Raw genomic sequence first — 10,854 nt, forward strand, 5'->3', positions numbered from 1 at the left:
AGCTGAACATATCATTCTGAATTGTGATTTCGCTGTTTATGTGTGGAACTTAGTTCCATGGGTACCCATATTCTGCAGTATTGTAATACTGGTATCACTACTGAAGATTTTGTTAAAGAACTTACGAATAGTACATTATCTATGAATCATAAATGTGTTATTATCACTACTGCCTGGTGCATTTGGAGAGATAGATGTATGCATGTCTTTCAAAACCAATGCCTGAACAAAGATGCCACTGCCAGGTGTGCTATTAGACTAACTAATGACATGCAACAGAATACTAGTGCTCCCTTGAGTATGCAAGATGGTATTACAATCTCCAATCCAGTAAGAAATCCTAGGACTGGAAACCTACCTCAGAACTGCATGTTAATCTTTTGTGATGCTTCTTATGATCTAAATACTAATAGTGCGGGAATTGGCATTGTGATTATTGATGTAACAGGCACCTATAGGGGTTGCAAAATTCAACCAACAATAACCAGAGATTCCAAGGAAGCAGAAAGCTTAGCAATCTGGGAAGCGATTAATTGGGCTAAAGGAAAAAGGTTGCACAACATTTGCATTCTCAGTGATTCAAAGAATGTTATTTCTTATCTGTTAAATAAACAAGGCCAAACTAGTTGGTACAGTAGTTCCATTCTAGATGACTGCTTAGTAGTAAAAGAGTCTTTTCAATTTTTTGAATTCCAAAACATTCATAGGAATTTCAATTCGTTGGTTGATAAAGCAGCCAAGCATTGTAGACTGAACAGAGTATCAGGTGAATGGCAGTTTGAACAACCTCACTTCATTACTCAAAACTCTGTATTTGATTTATTAATCAATTAAATTTCTTTTTCTAGCAAAAAATAAATAAAATCAATCATGGATTTACAAAAAAAAATCCAATGTATTCGGGACATGCGAGGAGCCAAGGGTTGACTAACCCTCTACTCCCTAAAGTTCTATAATCATGTCTTAAGCAATTGGTTTTTCCGACCGATCGGAGGGTTCGAAGGGAGTGAGTTCCTTTTTGACCATTTTTTTGTAAAATGAAGCCTAACGTAAATGTGCAATTTGATAAAAAGATTGGAAATTAGTATTATTAAAAAACCGAAAATGTCACTCCCTTTTAGTCCAATTATTATAATTCCTTATGTATCCTATAATTCAAGGGTATAAATGACAAATAAACTAGCATATAATCTAACTCCTTTAAAATCCTAACTCATTGGAGCCCCCACGTTGAATGGTGAGCATCACCGTTCAACGAGAGAATAGTGAGTTTTCGAGAGGGTCACAATCGCTAAGAGAAGAGTTCTCACGTTAAACCTGAAGAGGACACTTGGCTATACACTATTGGTCAAGGGGTCTGCAAAACACCCTGTTTCAACTATTTCACAAAAAAAAAAAAAAAAACTAAACAAAAACGCTAATGGTGGCGCAAACAAGGGTTTAATCAAATCAACTGCAATTATCTTTGTTCCTGTTACTCCTCCATCTCTATGTTCATCATCCATTCTTTCTTAGCCCATGTTTTATTTTACAGGTACAGTCTTTATAAACCTTAACCCATGTTTGCAGGTAAAATCAATAAACCCTAACCCATGTTTGCAGGTACAATCTTTGCTCTTGGTAAACCCTAATCCTTTTCTTTCTGTTTGTTCGTTTTTCTGAATCAATAAACTTACTTCATAAGCAAAACTAAAATCTTGGGGATTTGCCGAGAGATAAATAAACCTAAACTAAAATCTTCGATTTCCTCTGATTTTATTTGATTTTTTGTTGTTCATCGTATATGTTTAAATTGTTCTGTATTGGGTCTGTTCTAAATTTTTTTTTTGGTTTGATTTTGCAGGAACGATTTTTACTGTTGGTAAACCTGAAAAAAGAATGACCTTTACTACAAAGCCCTAACCCTATTTTCCATTTCTCTGTTTCCTTCTCTTGATTTCAGTTTAGTTCAAATTTTGATATTTTAAGATAGAACACTAGATAATTAATTGTCATTGTTGTAAGATGTTTTCAGCGTTCAAAATCAAACATGGAGCTTCAAGATAGATCGTCAGAGGTGAGGTTTTGTTGTGTTATGTGGATCATGACAGTAATTATAAATGTAGAAACACTTGCCGATCTTGCTGCATATATTGATACATAAATTCCAATGATGCAAACTAGCTACTCGGTGATTTTCTAGATTAAAATTATGAATATGCTCCTTAAAAACTCATAGAAACTCTAATATTTGTTAGACTTATACAAAACCTGGTTTAGACTCACAATTGATGCAACCAAGTGAATTTTTAAGAGAGGGATTGCGCAACATTGTTGTGTTGGGAATATCTTCAAGACATCCACAACACTAATGTGGAGCACGTCTAATCAAAATTTCGCTGTTCTGAGCACGTAAGAGTTTCTTTGGTCCACTCTAATAATTCGTACTTGTTTTGGTTTCTTGATAACTATATGACATCCCTGTGAACTTATGTCTTAGCACCAGCTTCATTCAGGAACAGCTTCTGCAAGGGAAAATTGAAAAATTAGCTAGCGAAACTACAGGTACTAGATTTATTTATTTTTCCGTTTCTTTTGTATTTGAGGTCTGCAAATGTTTTGCATTTTATTTTGTTTATCAACTGAATACTCTATCTTTTGTAGGGTATGTGAATGAAAACACAAAAAAAACAAGCATACGGGTGATGTGAATGACCAGCAAGGTGATCTTTTACACATATTTTTTTCTTGCTCCTTGCAACTGTGCATATAAGATTTTGTGTTTATCTGTTGATTACATAAACATCTTTGACTGCGTGGATTTTCCACCTAGAAAGTTGCTAGCTCTTGCACTTCTTGCTACTTAACTAAGGTTTAGTTTATACACCTTGGCCTCTGTGTTGTTAGCCTGTTACCAAATCTTATGGTAATTTATTTTAGTTATCTTTCTGCTCCTCGATATTTCATTTGAATGATGACAGATGTTGATAATGACTTATTAAGAAAACAATGGTTTCCAAACATCATATTGGCAACAACAGTGATGATAACATTGTTACTTCTAATAGCTAGCGTTACTGTTTCTAACACAATTATTTTGCTGCACTCCTCAGATTGTACTCTCCTCGATTATGATATCAGCAAATCTAAGGTTGATCGATTATAGTGCAGCCTTCCATTTGTAAGGTAATATGTGTAATTTTTAACTATTAGTTTGTGTTTTTCATTTCAAAAATAATTTAAATCATACCATCAGTCGTACCCACCTGAAAGTATGATATCCGCTGCTAAACTCCCCTATGATATCCGCTGCTAAACTCCCGTGCAAATAATATGATTCTTACTGGTGTTGCAAAATAGGTGGAAATCCATGTTGATGATGACTGATAATGTGATATTACAATTTGGTTTTATCTGTTGAGATTATAGCATATTGTAAAATCCTGTCATCAATCTGACTTCCCTGAATGCTCTATGAAAATTAAGCTATAAAATTTTAGGATGACTGTGGTGATTTAGTTGAGATTCAGTTGCACTTGAAAATTCCTAGAAGGGGAGCTTAGTCTGTTACTGCTGAATCTCATTCCTACCATTCAATCAGTTCATGTTCGCTGATTTCATTCTTAGCTGTATTCTTGGATTCTAATTTAGTATATGCTTGAGGAGATAGTAAGCAGGGATTTAATATTTTAATATGTTTTTCCATTGTTGATATGCAATCCTTTCTGCAAATGAAACTTCTGGATATCTTCTTATGCACGTTGTTTGACTAATAAGATGACCTGCATTATAATGAAACTTCTGGATATCTTCTTATGCCCGTTGTTTGACTAATAAGATGACCTGCATTGTGTGCTGAAAATTTTCCTTTGGTTAATTCTCTATCAGGATGCTAATGGTTTTATAGTAAGATTCAGATATTTAAATAGGATGATATGGACATGGTATCTTATACCAATATGCTTTTGAATGACAACACAAGATCCTTTTAGGGAGCTTGATGCTGCAAGTCTACCACCGATATAAAGCTACATGAGGAGGATCCAGGAGGGTTGTGCTGATCATGATACAGTGGCTTCTTTATCTGAAATGTAAAGAGGTTACAATGCATATAAAATGGTTCTCTTCGATAACTTTTTTCATCACTAAACAGAATTTAGCTCGATACTTAAATTAAGCATCAGGAGCTATTGTAAAGGTAGTGAAGACAGGAAAATCAACAGAATACATGAGCAAAGAAAGTTACTCGGTCTACGATTATGGGATGAAAAAGAATTCAAGAAGATGAAGACTTGGTTTGGTACTCAACAGAATACATAAGCAAAAAAAGTTGGGAAAACAGGCCAATCAACAATATGGTCAATAGTTGTGTTTGTGAAACTGCATTAGTTTGCACCTACATAACAAGAATTAAAAATTGTGATCACTTCTTCTGAGAGGTTCTTTCTTTGCTTTCTTCTTTTTTCTATCACACAGTTGACAAAGATTTTTCTTCTACATGCATGATATCTCCTCATGTCCTAAAGGCTTCGGCCTTTGTATAATGGTTGTTATTAACAAAACTACATACTGCTGGCATTTCTTAGACCGCGCTCAAGATTATACACTATTTTCCAAAATGATGTCACTAATCAGAAAATGTTGTTATAATAGTGATGGCATTATTACCCATTGAAGATGTTGTTATCAATTGTATGCATTTGATTTCTCTTATTGAACAACATACATAAGAGAAAGTATATCACCCAGCACCATAAGAGAAAGTATATCACCCAGCACCAAAATTGAAAATGCATCGGGAGGCGAAGCCGAGCCACACCAAATAAAAAATGCACGATGGGGCGAGGCGAAGCCTCATCACACCAAACAAAAAAATATGGTTCAAAGGAAAGAAAAAAAATGTCTGGTGCGTAGCATTGACACAAAATCTAGTCTAAAGACTTAAAAGCCTAGACAAATAGAGCTCTCACGTTGAGTGGTGGGGAAATCCTCGCTTTTTGTTGGCCGAAATAAGGTTTTCTTGAGTTTTGTGAAACGAGAGTTTTGGTGAGGACACTTGACAACGTATGATTGATTTAAAAATTACAAACTCAAAAGAAAAATTTACCGTGTTTGGAATTTTATGGAAGTCCAAATTCAGTTCGGAAGTCGAATACTTACCATATTATATCTACGAGAATAAAGGGAAAAAAAACCCACATATTTTCTACGAGAATAAAAGAAAAATAAATAAATAATATCCACACATATTTCCTATCTTTTCTCCATGTATTCGCCCCGCCATACTAAATCAAAAATACATCGTTACGGAGTTGGGCGAAGTCCCGCACACACCAAATCAAAAATACATCGCTATGGGACGGGGTGCAACCCCATGCACACCAAGTTAAAAGAAAAAAAGATGTCTGATGCGTAACACGGGCACAAATCTAGTATATCTAAAAATCCGTGTCTTAGAATTTTACAAATTTTATCTCGTTGGAAAGATTTTAAAGAGATCTACACAATGAGTACAAACAACAATATCAAATTTAGAGTTTTTACGAAAAATTCGGAGGCATTTATCCTTTTAGGCACAATTTTTGAAAATTGAATGCATAGCTATATGCAAACCACCACAAAGGATGCATAACACATTATGCAGCCATATTTTGGTTTATGCATCAAATAATTTGGTTATGCTACCACTAAAAGGATGTATATGCCTCAAAAATAACTTTTCAACAAAAAAAAAAGATGCATAACGCGCTATGCAATCAGTGTTTTTTTTTTTCGGTCGGCCCTCCCCTCCGTGGCAGCGGTTTTCTAGTATGGCAGTCTTCGTCTCCCCCCGTCCCGATGTATTTTTGATTAGGTGTGGCTCGGATGCGCCCCGTCCCGTCCCGTAGTGCATTTTTGATTTGGTGTGGTCGGCTTCGCCTCGTCCCAGCCCCATGCATTTTTTATTACGCGTGGCTCGGCTGCGCCTCGCCCAGTCCCCATGCATTTTTGATTTGGTGTGGCTCGGCTGCGCCTCGCCCCGCCCCCATACATTTTTGATTTGGTGTTGCGGGGCTTCGCCCCACCTCATCGTGATGCTTTTTTTGATTAGGTGTGGCTCGGCTGCGACTCGCCGCGTCGTTTAGAATTTTTAGTTTGGTGTGGTTCGGATGCGCCTCTCCCCATCCCGATACATTTTTTATTTTGATGTAGTAAATAACGGATAGCGTTCTAAGTTTTTAGCTTGGTTATTGATATTAAGAATAGCTCATGCCACAAAATTTGCTTCCATTGTAATGTATTATTGGTGAAGCTAGAGAGTAATTTTTTATTGTGGTATTATTATTTCATACCCAACTATAATTTTAATTTTTTATGTCTGTTATACTGTGTGAATTTCTCTTGGTAGAGTTAGAATTTGAGATTAAAGACGAATAACGATAATTTTTCATTAATTTTGATTTTGATCCCATATACGATTAGAATTGATTTTGATCTCTAAACAATGTAGTCGATTTTTTCTCTTTTCTCCTATGGGTGTTGCTTTTCCTGCTGTAGGTATGAAATAATAGTCCAAAGACTCCTCCAACTATAACAAAATACTACCAATATTTATATCATTTATTTGAATAAAGCGCTTAATTATGAAAATGCAATACATCAAAATTAGCTATTCTTCCAACAATAGAATTTTTACCTGACCCGCTAAATTTCATGTAAACAACTATTTTTTATTACCCTAGATTAAAACCTGTATATAATCTATCTAAATATAGAGCACAATATTAGTTTTTTGGCACAACTATTTTTCTTTTAAGATCCACATGTACTGCACTTTTTTTTTGGTTTCTATGGTATCTCCTACCACAACACCTTGAACATTCTGCGACCATAGTGCAACTTTTGGACCTGCAACAGAACAAAGAAGAGAAGAGGACTCAACAAAGTAAGTAAAACTAAAGAAAAGATCATAAACACCATAATTCAATGCACTCTAACTCTAATTTATACCGTTAATGACAGAATTGTGCAGGTAGCACCCTGCAAAAACATCTTCAATACATGAACACCTTCATGTTGGTAAGAACTCGGACATTCGAGAACTCTTGCTATAGTAGTTGACGCTATAGTAGATGACTGTGCACGTAACATTGTAACATGACAGGCTAAAGGCTAATTCTCCACTGAAAAATATCTGGCCATGAACTGGAGGGGTGGAGGCACCAAGGATTTTTCAGGCTAACATTTCCAATTAAACGATAAGTGAATTCTGGTATAACACCAAGGATTCTTCAATACATGAACACCTTCATGTTGGTAAGAACTCGGACATTCGAGAACTCTTGCTATAGTAGTTGACGCTATAGTAGATGACTGTGCACGTAACATTGTAACATGACAGGCTAAAGGCTAATTCTCCACTGAAAAATATCTGGCATGAACTGGAGGGGTGGAGGCACCAAGGATTTTTCAGGCTAACATTTCCAATTAAACGATAAGTGAATTCTGGTATAACACTCCCTGCGTGAACTGCGGCTACAGTTTAGTCTAAACACCGGTATATTAACATGCCCCTTTCTCAAATACACAATCGTAAACTCACTAAGTGGTTGGTATTTGAGAAAGGTTTACAGACATATGAGGTGCATATAGTGCATGTTTTACACAACACAAACCAAAGAAGTAATTTAAATAGCTAGAATATGTCTCAAACATGAATTATATAAAGAGGTTAGACTATTAATCTGCAATCTTATACAAAACGTACGTCTAAAAATCAAATCTAGTTACTCATAAAACTCATGTCAAATATTTCCTAAGATTTTATGTCAAATATTTTAAGCAAAGATTTTGGTTTACTATAAAACTCATATGAACATTCTTTAGCAGGGAGTTATAATGCATAACTACAAAGTTCCAAAGCAACTATTTTTAAGTACCGATGAATCGTCATATCCTAACAAAGATTTACATCTTTAGTGCTAACAAAAAGTGTATGCCTACACTGTTGTAAATGCTTACTAACAAATCAGATATCTAATGCAATTGCAAATTTTTGTTTGGTGGGAGACAATGTTGTGTTATGTAGATAGGAATATAAGAAAACACAGATGTTAAAATGTACCTCATATTACTTTATTGAATTGACTATTACGACGTAAGTCCTTCACGGGATGATTCAACTTCATTATAGAAATTAGTTATTTCCAACAAACTTAGACTGCATGTGAGTGTTCTAGTGAATGTTGATAGTAAAATTACTCTCTAGCTTGTTGAGCCCAGCTCACTTGCCCCAAATGATCCAATCTGTATTTGGAACATTTGGAACAAATAGCAGTGTTCAGGTCCAAAATCATATTTATCAAATTCATTCCTGGTCACAAATACAAAGAATGCTACATTGATTAATGATATGAGTTCCAAAAATGGAATTTCATTACTTGTATATGGGTACTCTTCATTAAAATCAGAACTACTTTGCATCTAGTACTTGTATAGGGGTTTCAAAAATAGAATTTAATCTTTTGAATTACCTGAGTTTGTATGTTCAACAATATCACATTCTTCTAAAGTCTTCTATTGGTTTTACTAAACCACATAGGTACCTATCTCAAATATACCTTGGAACTCATACCTTGGAACTCCATGATTATCTCTGGTCGCAACTTCGACGTTTGTGAAAGGAATGAAGTACAACCTTTTTTCGCATAAGACACGCCTGTCACCACGGATGTATGTGGTCATCCTCAGGTTCTTAATTAGGGTCATACGATGATCTTTGGCCTCTCTTTGCGCATGGTGGTGTATTCAGCCTTGACAACAGCAAGGATCAATTTCCCTGCTTTTTAATCAGTTGAAACATCTACGAAAATTAAAAGAATAATATAGCAATCAAAGTAACTGTATATGCATGTAGTAATGCATCAAATAGCAATCAGAAAAACTTGTATAAGTATGTTGTAAGGATCACCTGATCCGTAAGAATCCATTAAAAATTAGTTGAAAAAGCTAATAGTCAACGGAAACCAAAGATGTAGTTCATGCATATGTTCACATCTGGAAACTTGATGCTTACATTTTTGTTTCACAACTTATTATAATCATTTTTATCAAATTCATGCTTACTTTAGCAAGGAGATTAAGATATTACAGTATAAGCATAACTGATGGATGAGCAGCGCAAGTACCACAGTTGCATCATGATCTCGAAGATGAGAAAAATGGATATGTAGTACATAGAGTAAGGATTGTTCTTACGAATTTTTTTGACTTGAATGTAGCTGAGGAAAAAAAGGGGAAATTTTATAAACTCTTATTAGATAAAGGCTTTGTCCACAATTAACCAAGCAGAAAGCACAACCTGAACTCATATCAACTAAGATCCAAATACCAAGTCATCTAAACCCTTATTGGCCAATTATCTAAGTAATAATGCATACCAAAAAATCTAGGCCAAATCTTATACAAAAGGTATAGTACACTCACCCGTGGCCAGCTCTTGATCATCTTGTACTTAATTCTCCATCATATCTACGTCACCTACTGACACATTACTTCCGTCACTTGAGGTTGGATCATCTATGGAGTAACTGGACAGTGACAGAGCTTGCTGACACAAAGCAGAATCCTACACCCAAAACCTGGAAACTCTATAGAGTAAGCATCAATTCACCAGTAAACCCAAACTCGAAATTGAAATAAGAAATCAAGTATTGATTTGTTAATTAAACCTCAAATCAATCTGTTAATAGAATCTGACCTTATAAACAAATATGTGATGGCATTTCAATTAGAAGAATGCATATGGCCAAACATGAAATACAAATCTCTAGGAAATCCTAAGAGAATTAGAAACTTGAAAATCAATGGAATTAGGCTACAAAAACCTTACCATCAACAGTAAGACCTAAACACTATCTTAGAAAAATCAGTAAACTAAAATTAAGAAAATTACTGCAATTCAGATACAATAAGACAAATAAAATAAAATAAAAAACCTAACACATCAAGAATCAAAATTGAATATCAATTAGGGGTTTTGACTGAAACAGCGATTTTCGAAACCAAACAATAAGAAGAGAATGAATCAAGCGATGCCATACCAGTGATTTTGATTGAATTCAAAAGCGAAACCTCAATAAACCCTAGTCTGCAAAATCGAAACATCCAAATAAGCAAACCCCTGTTTCGTGATTATCCTTCGTATTAATAAGAACATGACCTAAAAGCCACGATGACTACTCTGAAAATCAGAGAGAATATAATGGAGAAAAACGATGAGTGAAAAGAGAACATTATGATGTGGTTTTAGGGTTTTAATGAATTTTTTTTCCTTCTTTTTTTTTGTTCCGGGAAAGTGTTATTTATGTGCAGATCACTTTTTTTTTCCCGGAATGCCATTTTTTTCAATGAAATAACCTGTAATCAAAATAAAACCAACGACCAAAGCGATGAGAAGAAGAAACGATAGCAAGAATCGATTCACATAATCCAGACACTGCAATTTATACCAACCAAATATCTGTGTAGATCAACTAACAAACCCATCATCAAATTCTTTATCAATCAAAGAAAAAGAAAAAAATAAGTATCTCGCAAAACTGTGAGATAGGCAAAAAGTATAAGATCACACACCGATTAACAGAATGTGATATTGCTCTTTTGTACCTGCAAAATAAACATGGGTTAGGGTTTATTGATTGTACCTGCAAAACAGTACATGGGTTAGGGTTTTATCACAAAACCAAAGAGATGAACAAAGAGATGGAGAAGGCAAACAAAGAGAGAAGAAGAGAATAGAATAAGGGTATGGATAAAAGAGATGTTATTAGGGTTATGGAGATTCAACTTCGTTCAAAAGAAAACTTTTTTTTTTTTTTTTGTGTGTGTGATAAA

General features: G+C 34.8%; 2 long non-coding RNA genes across 14 annotated transcripts; one reads left to right on the plus strand and one right to left on the minus strand.

Moving 5' to 3' along the window:
• Nucleotides 1-1,366: 1,366 nt before the first annotated feature.
• On the plus strand, nucleotides 1,367-4,583 carry LOC113335430. 8 transcript variants are annotated; one of them, XR_003353331.1, is made up of 7 exons: nucleotides 1,370-1,534; nucleotides 1,844-2,056; nucleotides 2,260-2,391; nucleotides 2,480-2,544; nucleotides 2,644-2,702; nucleotides 3,093-3,165; nucleotides 3,868-4,583. It is a non-coding gene; the product is annotated as an uncharacterized LOC113335430 (long non-coding RNA). The 8 variants fall into 8 exon arrangements; XR_003353333.1 differs by having other exon boundaries at nucleotides 2,294-2,391; XR_003353328.1 differs by having other exon boundaries at nucleotides 1,371-1,534; nucleotides 2,238-2,391.
• Nucleotides 4,584-6,548: 1,965 nt separating this feature from the next.
• On the minus strand, nucleotides 6,549-10,826 carry LOC113335470. 6 transcript variants are annotated; one of them, XR_003353367.1, is made up of 6 exons: nucleotides 10,594-10,826; nucleotides 10,062-10,108; nucleotides 9,445-9,599; nucleotides 8,084-8,797; nucleotides 6,970-7,488; nucleotides 6,549-6,867 (listed from the first exon to the last, which is right to left on the minus strand). It is a non-coding gene; the product is annotated as an uncharacterized LOC113335470 (long non-coding RNA). The 6 variants fall into 6 exon arrangements; XR_003353368.1 differs by having other exon boundaries at nucleotides 6,549-7,028; nucleotides 7,266-8,797; XR_003353363.1 differs by having other exon boundaries at nucleotides 6,970-8,797.
• Between the last annotated feature and the right edge of the window lie 28 nt (nucleotides 10,827-10,854).

Source organism: Papaver somniferum, unplaced genomic scaffold (assembly GCF_003573695.1).
Source record: "Papaver somniferum cultivar HN1 unplaced genomic scaffold, ASM357369v1 unplaced-scaffold_148, whole genome shotgun sequence".
Classification (NCBI taxonomy): domain Eukaryota; kingdom Viridiplantae; phylum Streptophyta; class Magnoliopsida; order Ranunculales; family Papaveraceae; genus Papaver; species Papaver somniferum.